The 23,687-nt window shown below is 46.1% G+C and overlaps 1 protein-coding gene across 5 annotated transcripts in view; it reads left to right on the top strand.

Annotated features, from left to right (window-relative positions):
* aff2 (AF4/FMR2 family, member 2) overlaps positions 1-23,687 on the top strand; it is a 648,034-nt gene that overhangs the window by 119,418 nt on the left and 504,929 nt on the right. Inside the window, exon 2 of one of the 5 annotated variants that reach the window (XM_086001975.1) lies at positions 17,089-17,175. The exons of the other annotated variants lie outside the window; for them this stretch is intronic. The gene's annotated coding sequence lies outside the window, so the exon portion shown is untranslated. The remainder of the gene's footprint in view (positions 1-17,088; positions 17,176-23,687) is intronic. 5 annotated transcript variants of the gene reach the window in all.

The raw sequence follows: 23,687 nt of genomic DNA, 5'->3' as shown, positions 1-23,687 counted from the left end.
TCTATGCCTCTATTTATAAAGCCCAGGATGCCGTATACTTTATTAACTGCTTTGTTAACCTGTCCTGCCACCTTCAGAGATTTGTTCACAGACACCCCCAGGTCGCTCTGTTCTTGCACCCCCTGTAAAATTGTACCATTCAGCATGTATTGCCTTTCTTCATCCTTCCTACCAAAATGTATCACCTCACACTTTTCTGCGTTGAATTTCATCTGCCATGTGTCCGCCCATTGCTCCAGCCTATCTATGTCCTCTTGAAGTCTATTACTATCTTCCTTACTGTTTACTACACTTCCAAGATTCATGTCATCTGCAAATTTGGAAACTGCACACCCACGTCCAAGTCATTAAGGTATATCAAAAACAGCAGTGGTCCTAGTACGGAACATTAGGGTACTCCACTGTATACAGTACCTCCCTCCAGTCTCTTTGTGTGGAGAAGTGTTTCCTGACATTATCCCTGAACGGCCTGGCTCTAATTTTAAGGTTATGCCCCCTTGTTCTGGACTCCCCCCCACCCCCCCACCCAACCAGAGGAAATAGTTTCTCTCTATCTACCTCTATCAAATCCTTTAATCATCTTAAACACCTCGATTAGATGAAGCAGCATTGACCTCGGGCCTTGAGCAGGCAGTGATCCATCACTGAGGGATGGACAACAACAACATGTATTTATATAGCATCTTTGATGTAATAACACCCACTACGCACTTGGTTTGAGTATAAAGCAAAGCTTTAACCAACTTGTTTCAGAACATGGAGGTCTAGTCGTACTTCACTAGTTCCTTGTCTTACAAAATGTCCCTGGGCAAGCTGGGGCCGATGCCCAAGTAGTTATACTCCTTGGACGGCGCCACCAGCTGGCCATCCAGCGTTATTTCATGAGTAGCTTCTTGATGAATGATGAGATTTATAACAGTCTTTAATGTTGTAAAATGTCCCAAGGCGCTGCATACAAGTATTTTAAGACAAAGAAAAAAAAATTGACACAGAGCCACATAAATTAGGATAAATTAGGGCAGGTGACCAAAAGCTTGGTCAAAGAGGTAGGTTTTATTGAGCGTCTTAAAGGAGGAAAGTGAGGTAGCGAGGCAGAGAGGTTTAGGCAGGGAATTCCAGAGCTTAGAGCCTCGGCAACAGAAGGCACGGCCACCAAAGGTTGAGCGATTATAATCAGGGATCCTCAAGAGGTCAGAATTAGAGGAGCGGAGGAGATTACAGAGATTGGGAGGGGTGAGGCCATGGAGGGATTTGAAAACAAGGATGAGAATTTTGAAATCGAGGCGCCGCTTAACGGGCTTGTGTAGGGTCTAGCAGCACTGATGGAGGAGAAAATGTCGCCAGAAAGGCAAGAAATCATATAAGCTCGCTTCTAAAGCTGTGAATTCACGGTAAAAGTGAATTTACAGCCGGAGACTATGTGGAATCTTTGATGTCAAAGTGTCAACTGAAGCAATTCCAAACTGTAAATGGGGAGATAACTGCTCTGCTCAAGCAGGGATTTCGCTCTCCTTATCTGCAGTCTCCATCTCGTTTTGTGCGACATGCCTGTTGTGCCTGTTTGTTTACAGTTTTGTATCGGAGGGAAAAATAAATTAATACAGCATAACCAGGTTATGTAACTGATAATCTCGCTGTCTCTCTGTGCAAATTGCTTCACGATTGTTTGGGTATACAGGAAGGGAATCGAGAGGCGAGATAGAAAAAGGGGAATGTCAATAAACAAAAAAAAACATGCAGGGGAAAATGACTGCGAGGAAACAGAAATGTTGCAAGTTAATACCTAGAAATTGCCGCTTGTGAAACAAGAGCACGACCACCTTTAATTTTTTTTTGTGGGGGGGGGAGGGTGCGCGGCCCCTTTAAGGGGCCATGTGGCCCATTCAAAATACAGCGCGTGCGCAGTTTTTCCCGTTTGAAAGTCGGTGAGCCGGCTGCGCGGGAGCTGCAAAGCGGCCGTGCAGCTTAAAGGGAACGTTGAAGAGCGCTCCGTCCACCATTGTAACAGATGTGTTCACCGCCTTCTGAGTGACAATTAAAATTGTTGACGTTCAAATGCCCGTGCGCTAACCAGAGGTAATTGCTGGGCTTCAGCAATTTAATAATTTACTAGCGACATGAATTCTCTTTCGCAGCGGCTTCGGAGTAAAGACAATAAAATAAGACAAATAATAAAAATGGCAAAATGTAATTGCTTTGTCGTTCGACACTGGTGCCCACCGTTTTTCGACAATAAAACATGATTCTTTTATTTCCGTGCTGCAATAAAATGCTAAGTAAATTACTTGCCCTGTTTCCTTTCGCGGCCTGTAATCAGGCGGCACGCTTTTGTTCCAAGGCACCGTACTTAATAGGTGTAAATCACTCAGAATGGAAGAGAGTGTGGCGCGCAGACGACTTTTATGATAAATTGGTGTCACAAAGCAGGAGAAGGCTGTAGTTCGTTTAATGGACGTGCCCCAAGAATGTCCCAGCTCTGACCGAGAAATCCCCCCCAAAAACGTTTGGCAAAAATCGTGGAAACGGCTGAAGCTCCTTGTGATGGAGGCTCATTGTGAAAATAGCTGAAAAGGTGGGGTTTTAGGAATGTGAGGATCAGGAGTAGGCCCTTCTGAGCCCATTCAATTAGATCATGGCTGATCTGCATCTTAACTCCATTCGCCCGCCTCGGCTAGAATTACATAGAATTTACAGCACAGATACAGGCCACTCGGTCGAAGTGGCCGATTCTGCTCCTACACGAACCTCCTCCCATCCCTCTTCATCTAATTCGTCTTTCGGATGAGACGTTAAGCCGAGGCCCCGTCGTCTCTCTCAGGTGGACGTAAAAGATCACACGGCACTATTTCGAAGAAGAGCAGGGGGAGTTATCCCCGCTGTCCTGGGGCCAATATTTATCCCTCAACCAACATCACTAAAAAAACAGATGATCTGGTCATTATCACATTGCTGTTTGTGGGAGCTTGCTGTGCGCAAATTGTCTGCCGCGTTTCCCACATTACAACAGTGACCACACTTCAAAAGTACTTCATTGGCTGTAAAAAGCTTTGGAACATCAGGTGGTCATGGAAGCTGCTATATAAATGCAAGTCTTTCTTTCTCTGTAACCCTATCAGCAAATCCTTCTATGGATCCATATCCCGTAACACCCTTTGCCTAACAAAAATCTATCAATCTCAATCTTGAAATTTTCAATTGACCCCCAGCCTCAACAGCTTTTTGGGGGGAGAGAGTTCCAGATTTCCACCACCCTTTGTGTGAAGAAGTGCTTCCTGACTTCACCCCTGAACGGCCTGGCTCTAATTTTAAGGTGATGCCTAACGTAAGAAAACTACTAGGCACTTGGTCTAAGCGTTAAACAAAGCTTTAATCAACTGTTTGACAACATGGAGGTCTAGTTGTGTCCTTCACTAGTTCCTGTTAAGAATATCCTGCACAAGCTGGGCCCGAGTATTTATACGATAGCAAAATACTGCGGATGCTGGAAATCCGAAATAACAACAGAAAATGCTGGAAAAACTCAGCAGGCCAGGCAACATCCATGGAGAGAGAAACAGAGTCAATGTTTCAGGTCGAAGACCCTTCGTCAGGCCTGAAAAAACACAGGAAATGAAACAGATTAAAAGGCCAGCTTGGGGGCTGGGAAATGGGGATGAGAGAACAAAAGAGAAGTGAAGAGACATTAAGAGGTATTCAAAACCAGACGAGATGGTGATAGGACTAGTGGAGAGACAAAAGACGGCTCTATATTAGGTGTGAAATGCGCTGGCAGAATGAGACAGAACAAGGTTGAAGAGCCAAACGGAGATCCCGTCGAAGAGAAGGCAGAACTTCTTCAAGGGTTTCGACCCGAAACGTTGACTCTATTTCTCTCTCCACGGATGTTGCCTGGCCTGCTGAGTTTTTCCAGCATTTTCTGTTGTTATCCCAAGCATTTATACTCTCCCTGGACAGCGCCACCCGCAGGCCGCTCAGTATTATTTCATAAGTCTTTCTTTCATGAATGACTGATTCATGTCAATGCCCCCTTGTTCTGGACTCCCCCCACCCCCAACTGTAATGATATCAGCAAATAGAGATGGTATTTGCCTGTTTGATTATGATGCCTTACCAGCATGTATTGATTGCTTGTGCCTGACCAGCAGAGGGCATGTGACCGAGACAAGCAAGGCAGTTTAGTTTCAGTTTCGTTCTAGATGCATCACTAGCATCGTGTCTCCAATAAAGCTGTATAAAGAGTTGAACAAGCTTTAGATTAAAAGACATTCTCTTTCATAAATGTCTCGTCATTGAACCCACAAAGAAATCAATACACCAACCAGAGGAAGTAGTTTCTCTCTATCTACCCGGTCAACTCCTTTAATAATCTTAAAAACACTTCAATTAGATCACCTTACTATTCAATACTCAAGGGACTGCAAGCCTCTTCTATATTTCGCACTGTGACGTGCTAACAAAAGAAAAAAAAAGAAAAATCTGACCATCCTACTTTTATGATGCTCGACTAAGGGAGAGCATTCCGGGTGTTCTTGGGGGGTGGGGCTGCTTTGGCCCATGATCGGAGCATCTGAAATCCCAATGAGGTGGGGAGATGCACGGTTCTCCCCCGACGTTGGTGGAAAATACAACTCGCCCCAACAGCTTGCCAAATATTAGCCAGTTACCTTTCATCTTACTCCCTTCATGCTCATGGACTGCTAGGACGACTGGATCTCTTCTTAGGCAGTCCCTCGGAACCGAGGATGACTTGCTTCCACACTAAAAATGAGTTCACAGGTGACTGATGAGTCCAATGCGGGACCTACAGTCTCAGTCACAGGTGGGGCAGACGGTGGTTGCAGTACGGCATTCCGGTCTATCGCTGTTGGGGTCGTCCATGAGGGTCCTGATGTTCTAGGTCCCGAACTTCATTTTAAAGGGTGGAAGATGCCTGTGCGTGAATTCTTTTAACGTGGGGTGGCCGTTGCACACCAGCTACCACACGGCCTTGACAGAGCAAGGTCTTGCTCCAATGGCAGGGGATCCAAGATGATTGGAGACCAGGCTCTGCTACGTCGGCCTAGCACACACACACACACACGAACACACACACACACAAACATACTCCTAGAAGTTACATCACATGATCCCCTGCCTCCAACAGTTCCGTATAGTCAAACAGCCTTTTCTCCCCCATCTCCAATATTTCTACAAACAGTATACGAAAGGGTTCAAAGAAAGTTTTTTTTTAATGCCTGTATTATTTTTCTCCCGGGTTGCTCACAGTAGTATCCAGGAGATTAATCTTCAATTCCTGGAGACTCCAGGGCAATCCTGGAGGGCTGGCATGGCAACCTGTGCAGCATACTTTTTTTTTGGAAGTGCTCAAGAGACCTGGGGTCTCTCCTCTGACAGCTAAAGGTTGGCACAAGAATAAGCTACATTCCAAATATTAGGAAGACCATACTGAAGGTATAAAACTGTACCAGATCACCAAATATTGTCCTTCACTTCCACTGGACCACCAAGTATCATCCCCCTCTATTGAACAACCCAATATCGCCCCCCCCCCACCCCTCCCCTCTACTGGATCTCCAAATATCTTCCCCCTTGAGTGGACCATTAAATATCTCCCCCCTCTAACGGAACACCAAATATTATCTCTCTCTACCAGCCCATCAATAATCCCTGGACCACTAAATATCATCCACGCTACAGGACCGTCCAATAGTGTCTTCTCTAAATAACCACCAAATATTGTCACATCTATCAGATCACCAAATATGATCCCCTCTCTACCGGAACATCAAATATCATTGCAGCTCTATGGAACCATCCAATATCATCCCCTCTCTGTGGGACAACCAAGTATCATCCACCTCTAATTAGCTAACGAATATCGTCCCTTTTTTTATTGAATTGACAACTATCAGCCCATCAGAACCAAAAGAGAGGGGCCAGATTATGTGGCATTATATGTCGGGAATCTGGCTATCAGATATAAATTTTAATAATCGTGATACAATAAGTCATTTCTAACTGTAGATGACAAGAGACATTGGCTGGATATGGAAAACAGTTTGTTTTCCATAGTGGCTCAGTGGGTAGCACCCTCACTTCTGAGTCAGAAGGTTATGGGTTCAAAGTCCCACTCCATGGGACTTGAGCACAAAAATCCAGGCTGACACTCCAGTGCAGTACTGAGGGAATGCTGCACTGTCGGAGGTGCCGTCTTTCGAATGAGACGTCTGCTCTCTCAGGTGGACGTAAATGATCCCATGGCACTATTTCGGAAAAGAGCAGGGGAGTTATCCCTGGTGTCTTGGCCAATATTTATCCCTCAATCAACATCACTAAAACAGATTATCTGGCCATCATCACATTGCTGTTTGTGGGAGCTTGTTGTGGGCAAATTGGCTGCCGCTTTTCCTACATTACAACAGCGACTACACTCCAAAAGTACTTAATTGGCTGTAAAGCGCTTTGGGACATCCGGTGGTCATGAAAGGCGCTATATAAATGCAAGTCTTTCTTTGCTCTGTGTTGGCATCGGTTCCGTTATGGAATCGGCTAAGGGAAAAGATTCCCTTGAGATGATCAACAAAAAAAATGTCCTTTCTTTGAATTCACGGAGGGTCATTTGTTATCTCTGCACATGTAGCATGACTGCAGAACAGACAAATGACATCATTACAATGCCAAAAGTTTTGTTTCGACATAAGTGGTACTATATTTCAAAAGACTGACGCATCCAAACGGAAAATGTTCCAAAGCAGCCACGAGGAAGCCTCAAATGGCTTAATTCGAGTGGGCGTGCAATTTGCACCACACTGCTCCACTTCTTAGAATATTACAGGTCAAAAGCTGTATCAGTTTCCAATTCAAATGACACATGCAAATCTCCCTGCCCAGCTTACTGTCAAAAGTTAATGAAACGTAAAATTTTTTTTGACCCGCATTTACTTGGCAGCAGAAATACCCAACTGGTTTTAGAAAGGAGGTGGCCAACACGATCGGAACTCTAGCCCACTTCTGCCATTCCGCTGTAAAGCAGCTGACGATTCAGCAATTTTCAGAAAAATATCTTTATTCATTCACGGGATGAGGGCGTCGCTGGCAAGGCCCGCTGGCATTTATTGCCCATCCCCTAAATTGCCCTTGAGAAGGTGGTGGTGAGCCGCCTTCTTGAACCGCTGCAGTCCCGTGTGGTGGAGGTGCTCCCACGGGGCTGTTAGGGAGGGAGTTCCAGGATTTTGACACGACGACGATGAAGGAACGGCCGATATATTTCCAAATCAGGATGGTGTGTGTGACTTGGAGGAGAACCTTGGAGGTGGTGGTGTTATCATGCGGCTGCTGCCCTTGTCCAAATAATTGGTTGATATTTGTAGGGGAATACAAAAATGGTGCTCGGGCATTTAGTTGTGGTTGTGCAATTTTCTTAATTTGCTGCTGCCACTGTTAATTCTGCCAGGGTTAATTACAAGAAATTAAGGAGCTGCCATGAACAGACTGTACCTTTCTCACTCCAATAAAGCCTGAGTTGTGCTGTGAGAGCGTTTGTTCATTAATTTGGATTCCCCCAAGGGTTGCAAGCAGGCAGCTTTCTGAATATGAATCATAAACTGCCAGGCCCCTGCAGGAAGCACGAGAGATAGGATTCAAAAGGAGATTGACTGTTTTAGCTTTATTGCTGTAGGAACATGATGAACAGGCAGTCAGTCAGGCAATAACCCAGCTCGTGACATTTTTGTGGGCAGATTTTTTAATAATTTGTACGCTCAAGTTACCTGCTTTCAAATATTAAAATATAACGGACAGACACTGATGCGACAATCTTATACGTGTCGTTGAACTGTGCCTAAAACCACTACTAGCGCAGTTCGAATTGGCTGGCGTCTTGCTTTTTTGCTACTCTCTCGGAAATCTTCATTAACATAAAGAGAAAGACTTCACTTTAAGACATGACAGAGAGAGAGAGAGTGAGAGAAAAAAAAACAGGTCGTAGCTGAAGGAGGTTTTAACAAACTTGAGTGATGTTTTTTCTCATTATGTCAAGTCTGAGGGCAGCCCAGGCGTCTTGATTCACTTATTGTTCAATGCCATCAATCCCGCGGCCTGCCACGCACTCTCGATCCGGCTGATTACTGCGACGTGGGTCGCGGGCCAGCGGCGCGATCGTGTGGGCTGCAGCCGTCGGGGAAGCTGTCGCTCGCGGCTGTGACAGCAGCGCTTATACGCACGGGGGGCTGGGGCTGCACATTAGCTGCTGCAGACGACCCTCCAGTTTCAATGCGGGTGCTGCCTGCTGATAAACTGCCTCATGATGGCCCAAGTGCTGTTATCAGCACAGGGAGAGAGAAAAAAAAATTATAATTAGATTTCCCCAGTCTTAGTACCATTTACTGCAAGCTAGCGATAAGTGAAGTCAGAAGCTTTTCGATTAAATGAATATGAATGTCTTTCCCTTAGAATGTGCGCATTTGTGCTGAACGGTTGTAAGCAATTGCAGAAACAAATGCTTGGACATTTTCTGATGTTTTATTAATTAACTCAAATCCCCCTGGAAAGAGTTACATTATTTCCTTTTGATGCCATTCTATAGATAGGCAAACTAAAATAATTTCTTCCCCCTGTTTGAGGTAATTACAATATAACGGAGGCTATGGGCCGAATCTTGCTGGAACAATAACGGTGTGTTAACGACGCACGGCGTTATGAATGGGCAAGTTCAGGGCACGCAGAGATGCGCCCTAAGTTGCGAATCTCCAGAATTTGCTGTTTGATTTCCGCCGCTCCGCCATTGGCTTCACACAAACGGCAGCTCGCCCTCAGCCTCCCCGTTATGTTTTAAGAACTTTCTGGATTTGCACATTGATTGCCCATTAAACTCGCCTCAGAAAGTTAAGTCTTGTAATTAATAGCGTAACATTCCTTTTAACATTGTGGTGATTTGTTAATGCAATGCCAATCCAGCCTCTCTGGCTCAGAGAGGGAGCAATTGAAACTGTGGAGTCTCATTCCTTCAGGTAGCGAATTGCTCTTCGAGATTTCCAAACATTTTTAAATGGAATTTGAAGCAAGAAAATCTCTCGGCACTTCCTCAGCCCTCAAAAAGACTCAAGCTTTTTGAAACGCTTTAAGCCAAAATAACTGTCATTATGGATGCCTCCGCACAAACACTTTCACGCTAAATACAACTTTTCAAAAGGTGTGCTGCTTCTCGTAAGCACTGATGATAACTGTAATTGTCTGCCGACTTGTCCCGAACTCCAACCTCCTGAGTTAACCACCATCTTTAGTCAAGATGGTTGGATGGTCCACTCAGCAAGTATATCTGCGGATCCTGTCAGTGCGACTCATTGATTGATCTGCTTGGGAACTTGCTTGGGCATTAGAAGGACCTACCTCATAGATCCCCAGGCTAGTGACTGAGGCAGGCCAAGCTCGTTCTCCAACAACAACTTGAACAACTTGCATTTATATAGCGCCTGTAACGTAGCAAAAGGTCCCAGGGCGCTTCACAGGAGCGATTATCAAACAAAACTTTGACAGCGAGCCACATAAGGGGCTACTGGGGCAGGTGACCAAAAGTTTGGCCAAAGAGGTAGGTTTTAAAGAGCGACTTAAAGGAGGAGAGAGAGGCGGAGAGGTTTAGGGAGAGAATTCCAGAGCTTAGGGCCTTGGCAGCTTAGGGCACGGAGGGGCGATTAAAATCGGGGATGTGCAAGAGGCCAGAATTGGAAGATAGCCTGGCGGTGATCATACGTCAAAACTGGGATTCAAATTCGAATCTCCTTGTTGAGATACAACAACAAGAGCTTGCATTTATATAGCACCTTTAACATAATAAAACATCCCAAGAGGCTTCGCAGGAGAGTCATCAGTCAAAATGTTGACACCGAGCCACTTAAGGAAATCTTAGGACAGCTGACAAGGAGGTAGGTTTTAAGGAGCATCTTAAAGGAGGAGAGAGAGAGAGAGAGAGAGAGGTAGCGAAGCACAAAGGTTTAGGGAGGGAATTCCAGAGCTTAGGGCCTTGGCAGCTTAGGGCACGGAGGGGCGATGGAAATTGGGGATGTGCAAGAGGCCAGAATTGGAGGAGCGCAGAGATCTCGGAGGGTTGTAGGGGCTGGAGGAAGTTACAGATTTACCTGTGTTCTACTGTTAACATTCAAGGGTCTCACGGTTTAAAAAAAGAGGCATTAATAGGGCCTAACGTAAATATTACACCAGCGTTCCTCATGATTGGTTTTCGAGAAGTAAACACTCACTCACACTGGTGCATCTATCACATTCCCAGGTCACAAAGCCATCGTGAAGGGGTGGATTTTGTCAAGGGTGAAAAGAACTTGTTGGTTTTTTGAACCCCTCGGACCCTGACATGCCCACCCACGAAGCCCAGGTGATGCAGTTCTATCTGTGCTGGCTTTCCTTACTCATTGGATCATCCAGTTTGAGTTTCGTGGCCCCAAAGGTTTTGATGGGCCTGTTCTGAGTCTCGTTACCTCATTAATGGATAAATACAAAAATTCAGAGCCACAAGATCTTTTGGAACCTGCAGCTTAAGATATATGCAAATTAATGGAAATGTTGATTCAGACTTTACACGTTGGTTCAGGAGGCTCTGTATTACTTACAAAAGCAAAACGCTTATGCATCAGAGTGTATTGTATTGCTGTAACATATGAAGGAAGGACTTGCATTTATATAGCGCCTTTTGTGGTGTCCCAAAGTGCTTTACAGCCAACGGAGCTCTCTTGTAATGTAGGGAAACGCACAGCAAGATCCCACAAACAGCAATGAGATCCATGTCCAGGTGATCTGTTTTAGTGATGTTGATTGAGGGTAAATAGTGGCCAGAACTCTCCCACTCTTCTCCAAAATAGTGCCACATGACCTTATACATCCACCTGAGAGGACAGGCGGGGGCCTCGGTTTAACGTTTCATCAATGGCACCTCCGACTCTCAGGGCTGGATTTTCCAAGCCCCGTGGAGGTGGGTTTGGAGGCGGGAGTGAGGGGGAAATTGCAGAATCGGCGGACACGAACCCTTCCCGCCCCCCAACCCGCCTCCATGCCCGTTTCCCAGGAGGCGGGTACCTGACCTGTGTTGGGAGCCGCCTCCCCGAGGCGGGAATGGGATTAGTGCCAATTAACTGCCTGTTAACAGGTAGTTAACAGGCAGTTTTTGGCCTAATCCCTATTTTTAGCCCCTAAGTGTGGGCTTCCCGATGGCTCCAAACCACGGCAAGTTAGCAAGGCGGACCATCGGGCTGAAAGGCTTGGAGGGTTCGAGATGTCCGGTGTTCAGGTGAGTGATGGGTGCATGAGTGCAGAGGTAAGTGTGTTTGGTGTGTGTAAAGTGTTTAAATAAGTTTTACTTACCTTTACTTACTAATGCAGGCTTCCTTCCTTCAGGTCTCGGGAGTCCCTCATCTCACCGGCACAGAAAGCAGAATGGCCGCGAGCTGTCAAAAGTTGCAGCATTCTGCTTTCTGTTCTGGAGAGATTTCTAACTGAGTCTGTGGAGAAGGACTCAAGTTAGAAGACAGATTGTCAGTGTTTGACAGCTTCACAGAGCTGTAAAGTGCCTAATCGAAAGATGAGGTGCTGTTCCTCGAGCTTACGTTGAGCTTCATTGGAAACAATGTAATAGGCCGAGGACAGAGGGATCAGAGCGGGAGTGAAGCGGTGAATTAAAGTGACAGGCGACCGGAAGCCCCTCAGGATGTTGGACTGTAGCAGCACAGTGAGCTCTGCATCACCAGGTCAACCCTTTAATAATTCTACTTAAAATAACAAACTTTAGGAAGTCTGACTATAAAGAAACATCATTAGAGAAACCCTCAGTTGTATATTTAATGTTGCCAGAAAATATTTGATGTACATCGAACGTGCACAAGTGCTGTATGTCTGTGGTTCTGCATAGATATTCTTGGGAGACAAGCCCCTAACATTCTTCCCTGAAAACAGTGCAAGCTAAATACCGTAGTGGCAATAAAAACAGACAAGTTTGATAAAAAGGTAAATTGAATGCAATGCTGGAAGCGTCTGATAGTTCTGATCCAGCCTCTGTAAACTGACAATCACAGAAACGTACAGCATCATTTTTAATGTCAAAAGAAAGCAGGCGGCAGTATCTAGAATCGTAGAATCATACAGCGCAGAAGGAGGCCATTCAGCCCATCGTGCCTGTGCCGGCTCTTTGATAAAGCTGTCCAATTAGTCCCACTCCTCCCGCTCTTTCCCCACAGCCCTGCAATTTTTTTCCTTTTCAAGTATTTATCCAATTCCCTTTTGAAAGTTACTATTGAATCTGCTTCCACCGTCCTTTCGGGCAGTGTGTTCCCGATCACAACAACTTGCTGCGTAAAAAACATTCTCCTCATCCTCCCCCTCTGGTTCTCTTGCCAATTATCTTAAATCTGTGTCCTCTGGTTAACGACCCTCCCGCCAGTGGAAACAGTTTCTCCTGATTAAAAGACAAAAAGATCCTTTTTAAAAAAATATTCCGTCTGTGGTCCTCTGGGTTTCTAGTCATTGATTTGTGTTTGATAGAATTAACGACAGCCACAGCCTTCCTGTCCATAATGGCAGTTCTACTGTTGTAGGGGGAAGTGTTATTTTACAAGTTGGAGGTGTTCATTCAGGCAGCAGAGCTATTGAGCAGCAAAACGTGTCGCAGTCCACCTCACCGCAACGATGATGATGACGTTGGGGCTGCTAACACATCTACAAATTTACAAATGTGGTTTCTGACTGTAAACAGCTTCTGAACTGCATGCTGCCTCACATTTATTAGCAGCAGAAAGTAAAAAGAATAGGCGTTCTGAATGAATGTAATGTGTGTGAAACGCACAGTCAGAGATAATTCGGCACCACACATTCTGCACCTTACCCCGACTAACTATGGGACTTCCTGCCTTTATGAATGTCGGCCGTGCCTCAGTGGGTAGCACACTTGCCTTTGAGTCAGACAGGTCGTTGGTTCAAGTCCCACTCCAGAGACTTGAGCACAAAAATCTAGACTGACACTTCAGTGCAGTACTGAGGGAGTACCGCACTGTTGGAGGTGCTGTTTTTCGAATGAGACGTTAAATTGAGCCCCGTCTGCTCTTTCAGATGGACGTAAAAGATCCCATTGCACTATTTCGAAGAGTGGGAGAGTTATCCCTGGTGTCCTGGCTAATATTTATCCCTCAATCAACATCACTAAAACAGATTATCTGGTCATTATCACAATGCAGTCTGTGGGATAATTTGGCTGCCGCGTTTCCTATATCACAACAGCGACTGCACTTCAAAAAGTGCTTCATTGGCTGTAAAGCGCTTTGGTGCATCCGGTGGTCGTGAAAGGCGCTATATAAATGCAAGTCTTTCCTTGACTGTAGCCAGTGAACGTAGCCATCTTAAGCTCCACTTGGCTCAGTTTTATATTGCCATGTGGAACTACTTTTCATAGCCAGGGGTTAGGATTTAGCAGTGCCTTGTAAAAGGCGCAAGAGATTTGTTTGATCTTTTAAGTGGTAGTTATCTGTAAGATCAAACATTGTGTTACTCGAGGGGGGGTGATGCTTTACCTAAATACACATTAGCTGCTCTCCTCGCGCTTCTGTTGCATATTAAGCAGTGGCTACGCAGAAATTCAGAGACCAACAGTTTACTGACACAGAAAAAAAGAAGTCTGCCTTCGTGGAATAACAACAGAAACATTAATTTGTAATGTCCTTTGGACAAGCTTGACGATACAGTGTGCCCAGTTTCAAACGATTTATTCAGACAGGCCCTAACATTTGATTGATCTTCTATGTCTTGGTTTAAAGTAGGATTTTCCACTCTGTCTTGAGTTTAATAATTTCCAGAGGTCGTATTTTTTTTTTACAAAGGCTGCTGTATAATGACATTTTACTCATTTTTAATAACATTCAGGCTATAAATAAAGATAACTATTCCTAGCTATGTGCAGAGATCCTGTAAAGATATCACAGCATCAGTAACAGTAAAGAGTGCATTTATTAGAGATAGGGATATCTATCTATCTATCTATCTATCTATCTATCTATCTATCTATCTAATCTATCTAATCGTAGCCAGATAATTACCTGCAATGGTTCTCTTCCCACTCCCGCATCATTACCTGGGTGTCCCCCAAGGATCTATCCTTGGCCCCCTCCTATTTCTCATCTACATGTTGCCTCTTGGCAACTTCATCTGAAAACACAGCGTCAGTTTCTACATGTACGCTGACGACACCCAGCTCTACCTCACCACCACTTCTCTCGACCCCTCCACGATCTCTAAATCATCAGACTGTTTGTCCGACATACAGTTCTGGATGAGCAGAAATGTTCTCCAATTAAATATTGGGAAGACCGAAGCCATTGTTTTCGGTCCCCGCCACAAACTCCGTTCCCTAGCCGCCGACTCCATCCCTCTCCCTAACACCTGTCTGAGGCTGAACCACACTGTTCGCAACCTTGGTGTCATATTTGACTCTGAAATGAGCTTCCGACCACACATCCGCGGCATAACTAAGACCGCCTACTTCCACCTCATGAGGATAACAAGCGCTCAAAGCACCAGAAGACCCTGTTCGCGAGGCCGTTCGAGTTTGCCGAGCGCATCGTAACTCCAGCCGCAATCTCAACAGCGTGATTATTGTTTGGAGCACTGAACTCTACAAAATGGATGGTGGTGTGTTCCAGGGAATGTAGGCCTCTGGCAATTCAAGTTTCCAATTGGTAGCTGAGAGTTCTCACGCTTTACTGAGGACACTTTGCCATCTGCAAGCTGTTTTATTTTTGAATGTTTGCATCTGTGGCGCACCCAGACACGTCTTTTGACTTTTCACGTTTGACAGTGGCGTGTCTTTCCCACAGCTCCCCTGTCCATCCCAGACTGACACACTGTACCAGAGAATGGCGGCTCACCGCCACCTTCTCCAGGGCAATTAGGGGATGGGCAATAAGTGCCGGCCTCACCAGCGACGCCCACATCCCGTGAATGAATAAAAAATAATTGTGCTTGAGATTTCACTTTGCAAAATGCTTTGGGCTGGAATTTCCAAGCCCCGTGGAGGCGGGTTTGGAGGCGGGAGTGGTGGGAACATTGCAGAATTGAGGGGCAGGAACCCATCCCGCCCCCCAACCCGCCTCTGTGCCAATGTCCCAGGAGGCGGGTATCCGACCTGTGACGGGAACCGCCTCCCTGAGGCGGGAAGGGGATTAGTGCCAATTAACTGTTAACAGGTAGTTAACAGGCAGTTTTTTGCTAATCCCTATTTTTAGCCCTGAAGTGTGGGCTTTCCGACGGCTCCAAACCACGCCAAGTTAGCGAGGTGGACCGTCGGGCTGAAGGGGTTGGAGGGGTCGAGATGTCGCTTCTGCAGGTGAGTGATGGGTGCATGTGTGCAGAGGTAAGGGTGTGAGGTAAGTGTAAAGTGTTTTAAAAAGTTTTACTTACCTTTACTTTCTCCTGCAGGCTTCCTTCCTTCAGCTCTCGGGAGTCCCTCAGCTCACCGGCACAGAAAGCAGAATGGCCGCTGAACTGTCAAAAGCTGCAGCCTCTGCTTTCTGGTCTGGAGAGATCTCTAACTGAGCCTGAGTAGAAGGACTCAAGTTAGAAGACAGATTGTCAGTGTTTGACAGCTTCACAGAGCTGTCAAAGGCTGATTTTTCACCTGTCAAAAGCTCTTGACAGATGAAATGTCAATCACTGACGTCACCAGTAACCAGGTGTCCCTTAATTGGCCTGCTGAGCCCGCTGGGCGGGCTTAACAAGGTCAATCAAGGGAAAATAGCGTGGGTTGGCCACAAGTCGATGGAGGCGGGACTACAACCCAAAAAGTGGGAGTCCCGCCTCCATCACGTCCCCATTGACAAAATCCAGCCCTTTGTGTATGAAATTTAGCAACACAACAGGTCTTTATAGATAACCCTCCATGGTATCAATTTTAAATATGTCTAACAACTAATCATCTGTGCACGCTGAGTAGAAAGGCTCAGCAAGACAGACGGCAAAGACCTGCTGTAAAAAAGGGATCAGCTTGGAACTGCGCGCCTGCCCAGCTAAAGCCACTAATCTGATGCTATTGATGATTATGCAGTGAGTTGTTGTGATCTGGAATGCACTGGCTGAAAGGAAGCAGATTCAAGAGTAACTTTCAAAAGGGAATTGGATAAATACTTGAAAAGCAAATGTTTGCAGGGCTCTGGGGAAAGAGCAGGTGGGAGTGGGGGACAATTGGAGAGCTCTTTCAAAGAGCCGGCACAGGCACAATGGGCCGAATGGCCTCCTTCTGTGCATTATTATTCTCTGATTAAGTTCCGCAACCAGGATAAAACCTGACTTCTGTAACTGACCTTTCAGTCGGACTGAGGTATTTGAGTCAAGTAAGTGCTTTAAGTAGAGGGTCATTAGGCAAATCGGGGATGTTTCATTTGTGACAGAAAGGAAGCTGTACTTTGGTGCTTTCGTCCCCTGTCACAACAGTTGTATTGATCTCTCAGCGGTAGCTGCCTTTGCAACTGAAGTCATACCCAGCATAAAAAGGCCTCAGACACAGGAAATGTTTGCTGACAATTCACCTTCACTCAGGATGTGGCAAGTGCTCACGTGCAGTGTTCCTCCCCAGTGACAGCACAGCGTCGAAAGCAGTCGGCCGGCCGGGCTTCTCTTATTGTCACGAGCCGCAGATAAAGCGAGCGCGTCCCTCACTCCGGAAAAATTTGCCTTCTCCGCTGTAACTTCTCTACCATGCAAGGCTCCGTGAAATAAAAGCAGCCCACCCAATTATTTGAGTGAGTTTGACCCAAAACGGACATTGTCGATTTTACAGGCATAAATGAGAAACTATTTACGGGGTAGATTTTCCGATCAGCGATCGCTTAACGTGCTCGCGCCAGGGCTCCTTGCCGGTATGGTTAAACCATTTTATTTTAAATGGCTTAATTCCTGCTCGCCAGTAGCACCTTGGCTTATGTGTCGCGCTCGCACGAAAGGGAACGCTGATCAGAAAATATACCCCCATAAAGTTACGAAAGGTAAGTGATTTTATTGCCATCATTTCTAATTTGAAAATTGTTTTATGTTCTTTTTATATACTAGAAGATCTCCCGTGGCATTGCTTATGGTGAGTCAGAGGAGACGCTAAAGTGTGACGTCTGAAGTGTGACAGCTAAAGTGTGACAGGAAGTAAGTGTAACGCTTACAGGAAGTCCGCGCTAAGCAAGACTTAATTATTACAGACAGCTTATAGATATGAGAATGGATTAGATCGATCAAACAAATGTTAAGTTAATTTGCTTTTGTTATATATTTTTCGAGCTGCATATTTATGTTGAATGCCTTCTATTGGATCATTATCCCTGCAGGCATCTCCTAGGCTGGCATTAAGGTGCAATGTTTTCCGTTGCTGTTTAATGTCAACGGCAGCAAAAAGTGGTGGAAAATCAGGAAAAAAGGCGAGCTTTTTCCTGACTGCACTATTCCGTCTTTCTCACCCCCCCTTCCCCACCCGCCCCCCCGCCCCCACAAAAAACAGAGGGAGTGAAATTGGTAACAACATCTTTCTGGCCGACCTTGTCGAAGCCTTTGTTAATGAGCTCAGAGAGAACGATGGGGCGGGGGTTATTTTTTCCGCTGAGGGAAATTAAAACGGCCAAGTAGGAATTAAGTTGCCTGCTGAGCTGGGGTTGATTCAACAATGGAGCCGCCAAAGGAGTTGGCGGAATTTCTGTCCAACGGGAGTTTTGCTTCAACCGTTGCATTTAATGTTCCCCACGTTGGGAGAAAGCTGCAGCGGGGAATAGCCTCCACTGGAGACTACCGACCAGCCTACCCACGACCCTCAGGACTTTTAAACAGTTTACTGTGCTCCAATCACTGAAATTTTAACCGGCGCAGGGTCACTTAGACACGAGTAGCAAGCTGGTTTAAAAAACGCCCCCAATGCTCCGCTCAGCTCTATATTTCATACCTCCTCATGGGAAATTGAAATCCTTATTGGCGCAGGTCAAATAAATCATTACAAGTATAAGGAACAGAACCAAGCAGGAAATGAATTTCAAATACAGTTTTCAATACAAACTGGACGGGCAGTTATTGAGCCTCCTGAGAGCGATGGAATAAGCATTATTGGGCTTGTGTCTGCTAGTGAGATGAGAAAAATGCTATTGCGAGGCCTCCACCGAAGGAAAACTGAAGTTAATTAAGTGTTTCTATTCCTTGCCGTTAAAACAAATCAAAGATTGGTGAGATTTATAGATGCTAGTTTCTACAGAACATCCCCTTATATGGAACTCCTTGGCCTACTGGAATGGCTTGTTTGTTCTTGATTGTTAGAGAGTCACTTTTTAGGTGGGCTGGTTTAGCAAATTGACAAAACGCATCTAAAAAGTCAGGCAGTCTGAATGCCTGTAAAAAGCAATGATTTCAAGTCATGGTTTGTGCCTCAGGAGACCACTACCAGCTTTGCCAGACCACATCATAGCATATTCTGTTCCGGTTTATGACAGCATATCTGGAAAGAGCTCCATTAGGACACCAGCTTGCCTATTTTCAATTTGACTTCCTTCATTCAGGATATCGGGAGTTAATTGTTAACCTAACCCACTCGGTTAGAAACCGACCCGATTATATCGGCCGCTCATAGAATCATAGAATGGTTACAGCACAGACGGAGGCCATTCGGCCCGTCGAGCCCATGCCGGCTCTCTGCAAGAGCACTTCAGCTAGTCCCAACCCCCCGCCCTTTCCCCATAGCCCTGCAAATGTTTTTCCTTCAGGTACTTATCCAACTCCCTTTTGAAAGCCACGATTGCGTCTGCCTCCACCACCCTCAGGCAGTGCATTCCAGATCCTAACCACTCGCTTCATAAAGAAGTTTTTCCTCATGTTGCCTTTGGTTCTTCCGCCAACACCTTAAATCTGTGTCCTCTGGTTCTCGACCCTTCCGCCAATGGGAACAGTTTCCCTCTATCTACTCTGCCTAGAGCCCTCATGATTTTGAACACCTCGATCAAATCTCCTCTCAACCTTCTCTGCTCTAAGGAGAACAACCCCAGCTTCTCCAGTCTATCCACGTAACTGAAGTCTCTCATCCCTGGAACCATTCTCATTAATCTTTTCTGCACCCTCTCAAAGGCCTTCACATCCTTCCTAAAGTGCGGTGCCCAGAATAGGACACAATACTCCAGTTGAGGCCAAACCAGTGTTTTATAAAGGTTCATCATAACTTCCACGCTTTTGTACTCTATACCTCTATTTATGAAGCCCAGGATCCCGTATGCTTTATTAACCGCTTTCTCAACCTGCCCTGCCCCCTTCAACGATTTGTGCACATATACCCCCAGGTCTCTCTGTTCATGTACCCCCTTTAGGATTGTACCCTTTAGTTTATATTGCCTCTCCTCATGTCGCCTTTGTTTTTCTGCCAATCACCTTAAATCTGTGTCCTCTGGTTCTCGACCCTTCCGCAAATGGGAACAGTTTCTCTCTATCTACTCTGTCTAGACCCTTATGTGCCACTCGATTTTGCTTCCCATTGTGGAAAATGGGCAGCCGATCCGATCGTGTCGGGGCCTGTCCAGGTTAAAATTGCCCCAGAGTGTCAGCCTTGGTTCAGTCATAGCAATCTCAATTCTGAGCCAGAAGGTTGTACCTTGAAGCCCCACTCCAGCAACCTGAGCATCTAATCCAGGCTGACACTCCCAGTGCAGTACTGTGGGCATGCTGCACTGTCGGAGGTGCCGCCTTTCGGATGAGACCTTAAAACGAGGCCCCGGCTGCCCTCTCAGGAGACAAAAAGATCCCATGGCCACTATTTGAAGAAGAGCAGGGGAGTTATCCTGGACGCTTGGCCAACATTCCTCCCTCAACCAATACCACCATAAATGTAGTGTATGTACCTTTAGGAGGAACTATGTTTTTTTGAAGCCCTTGTGTACTGTAGTACTGGTAGTGACCACTCGGGTATATAAGCCTGTATAGCGTCTTGTATGTTTTAGTTCACCTCCAGACTTTGTTCAGTAAACACTTGTTAAATCAACTCCGGCATTCCGTGTCTCCATTAACACACGGATACAACAGTGGCGACGAGTTAGAAACGAACTTACCTGCAATTCGGCAGCACCTCAAAGAGATCGATTCCTCAGACAAAGGCCGAAGAAAAAAAAACTGTGGTTTCCCCAGCTAAACGGGCTGGTGGCAGGTAGTGCACTGATCCTTCCTGGGTGGCGGGCTGGGGCTCGATCGGGTGGCTCTGCAGCGGGGCCGGGCAGCGAGTCGGAAGGCAGAAGCAAATAGAGACAGAGGGTGGAGCACTCAGGAGACGGCCGGCGCTGCAAAGCAGGTCGGCGTTCGGACCAAGCAGAGGGAGGGGAAAGTCCCAGAGAGTCCGACGAGAACGATTCTCCAAGTGACGGAGAAACTGTTCAAAATATATGTGTAAATAAAAACCGCGGAGAACAGTGCTGGCAGCAGCGGCAGTGGCGGGAAAGCACGGGAGGCGCCATCTTGACTCGGCAGGGAAGAAGGGAAAGCGCGGGAGGCGCCATTTTTGATTTTCAGGATGCCTAAGACTGGCAATATTACTGCTTTCGATAGTGATATAGAGGATTGGACCACATATGTGGAAAGAGTGGAGGTATATTGCAAGGCGAATGAAGTAGCGGATGATAAAAAGGCATCGGTACTTCTAAATCTGATGGGCGCAAGGACATACGGGCTGTTGCAAAACTTGATCACTCCAGTCAAACCGATGGACAAGAATTTTAAGGAGATTGTTGATACCCTACAGGAGCACTTAAACCCAACACCGCTGCTGATAGCGGAACGATTCAAATTCTTCAGGAGAAATCAGCACAAGAATGAAAGTAACGCTGATTACCTCACTGAATTAGGAAAGCTGTCAAAGCACTACCAATTCGGGGCAGGACTGGCAGATTCTCTACGAGGCAAATTTGTCTGCGGTCTCCTAAGTGAAGGAACACAGAAAAGACGACTTTCTGAGAAAGATTTGACACTGGACAAGGCTTTCAGTGTGGCTGTATCATACGAAGCAGCAGCAAGAGGAGCTGCAGAGATACAGCAAAAGCCACAGGACTTCGGCACCCATGAAATGACACGTGGTTTCGAGAGATGTTATCGCTGCGGCAGATCCACCCATGACCAGAGGGACTGCTGGTTCAAGGACAAAGCATGCAGGCAATGCGGAAAGATGGGACACATTGCACGTGTATGCCGATCTGGAAAAAAATCCACTGACAGTAAAAAGGTCAATAAGGAAAAGTACAGAAAGGTACAAATGATGACGGACAGTAGCTCTGAAGACCAGAAGAGCGATAGCGACTCCGGAAACAAGAGACTAAGCTGTCTCAAATTACATAATGTAATTGCCAAAGAAGATTACCAGACCATTTGGGTTACCCTCATGATAGCGGGGTCCCCAGTTAAAATGGAGCTAGATACAGGATCAGCTCTGACCGTCATAAGTCGACGGGATTACGAGCGGCTATTTCCGCATATACCTTTGAAAGACACATCCATTATCTTGAAGACATATACGGGGCAGAAAGTATACCCCAGAGGGAAAATAAGGGTGCCTGTTGTATACAACGGCAAGGAAATACAGAAGTTGTATTTATACGTTCTGCAAGATGGTGGTCCACCGTTGTTGGGATGTGAATGGATCAGAAAGATACGTTTAGACTGGCACTCCGTTCAGGCACTGACGGTGACCAGTAAGAAAAAAAATGATGATGACGTCATACCTGGACGATTAAAAGACATCTTGGCTAATGCCAAAGAAGTGTTTCAACAGGAACTAGGAACCCTGAAAGGCGCCACCGCCTCAATAAAAGTGGAAGATGCGGCAATTCCCAAGTTTTTTAAGGCAAGGCCGGTGCCATACGCAATTCGTCCAGCAGTCGAGGCAGAGCTGGAGAATTTGGAAAAAGCAGGCGTGTTATCCAAGGTAGATTGGAGCGAGTGGGCAACACCCATCGTCCCGGTAATGAAGAAAACGTTGAATAATGATAAATCTGAAGAACAGAGTAAAATTCGCATCTGTGGGGACTTCAAGGTGACGTAAACCCGGTTCTTCACACGGTACAGTATCCTCTTCCGTGGATAGAAGGTATTTTCGCCTCACTATCCGGAGGGAAACGTTTCACCAAAATTGACTTGGCACAGGCATATCTACAGATGGAGGTTGAGGAGGCCTCTAAAAAGTATCTCACGATAAACACACACAAAGGCCTGTACCAGTACAATCGACTGGTTTTCGGAGTAGCATCAGCTCCAGCTATCTGGCAAAGAGCTATGGAGCAAGTCCTGCAAGGGATTCCGGGGACTCAATGCTACCTAGACGACATCCTTGTAACAGGAGAAAATGACAACGAGCACCTTGCCAATTTGGAGCAGGTGCTCACGAGGCTGAGAGAACGGGGCCTACGAGCAAATCGCCCCAAGTGCGAATTTTTCCAGAAACAAATATCATATTGTGGCCATGTCATTAACGAAGAAGGGTTGCATAAGTCACCTGAAAAAATTGAAGCGGTCGTAAAAGCCCCAGCGCCTGAAAATGTCTCACAATTAAGGTCGTTCCTGGGATTAATAAATTACTATCATAAATTTTTACCGAACTTATCAACTCTTCTGCACCCTCTTAACGCACTGCTACAAACGGGAGTAATTTGGAAATGGAGCGAAGACTGTAAACGTGCCTTCCATAAATGCAAAGGCTTGATCACGTCCAAGGAAGTGTTGGCTCATTACAACCCATCACTGCCAATCAGACTGGCATGCGATGCATCCCCTTACGGCGTGGGAGCGGTATCGCATAGATTCCCTGATGGCTCGGAGCGGCCGATAGCTTTTGCATCACGCTCATTGAACTCAGCTGAGCGTAACTATGCCCAGATCGACAGGGAGGCACTCAGCCTGGTGTGGGGAGTGAAGAAATTCAACCATTACCTACACGGACAAAAATTTACCTTGTTGACTGACCATCAACCCCTCGTCTCCATATTCAACCCTAAAAAGGGCATTCCCATTATGACAGCGCAAAGGCTACAGAGGTGGTCCCTTTTCCTAGGGGCACACCAATATGACATAGAATACAAAGGAACAAAACAGCATGGGAATGCTGATGGTTTATCGCGCCTACCGTTGCCAACGGTAGAAGAGGCACCTACAGTGGACCCAGTGGAGATGTTCCGCTCGACCATAGTGGAATGTCTACCAGTGACAAATTCTACCATTGAAAAGGAAACGAGAAATGACCCGACTCTCTCACGAGTCTACGATTTAACGGTGAAGGGATGGCCAGCACATGGCGAACCACTGTTGCCAGCATTCTCGCAAAGAAGAGAACAGCTGTCAGTGTGCCGAGGAACCTTGATGTGTGGATCCAGAGTGGTGATTCCACCCAAACTCCAGGATAAAGTGCTAAAGGAGCTTCACGAGGGGCATCTGGGTGGAGTGAAAATGAAGAACTTAGTCAGAGCGTTTGTGTGGTGGCCAGGTATCGATGGAGACATCGAAGAAATGACCAAAAGCTGTCTAGGATGCCAGAAGGTCCAAAACGCCCCACCACAAGCCCCTCTACATCTATGGGAGTGGCCCTCATCTCCATGGCAAAGGGTACATATCGACTTTGCTGGTCCATTTTATGGACTCAATGTTCTTAATCGCGGTTGATGCAC

This window comes from Somniosus microcephalus, chromosome 1 (genome assembly GCF_052327205.1).
Source record: "Somniosus microcephalus isolate GS21.2 chromosome 1, FLI_Smic_1.0, whole genome shotgun sequence".
In the NCBI taxonomy this organism is placed as follows: Eukaryota; Metazoa; Chordata; class Chondrichthyes; order Squaliformes; family Somniosidae; genus Somniosus; species Somniosus microcephalus.
Note: the sequence above shows the minus strand (reverse complement) of the source record. Positions and strands in the feature narration are given on the sequence as shown.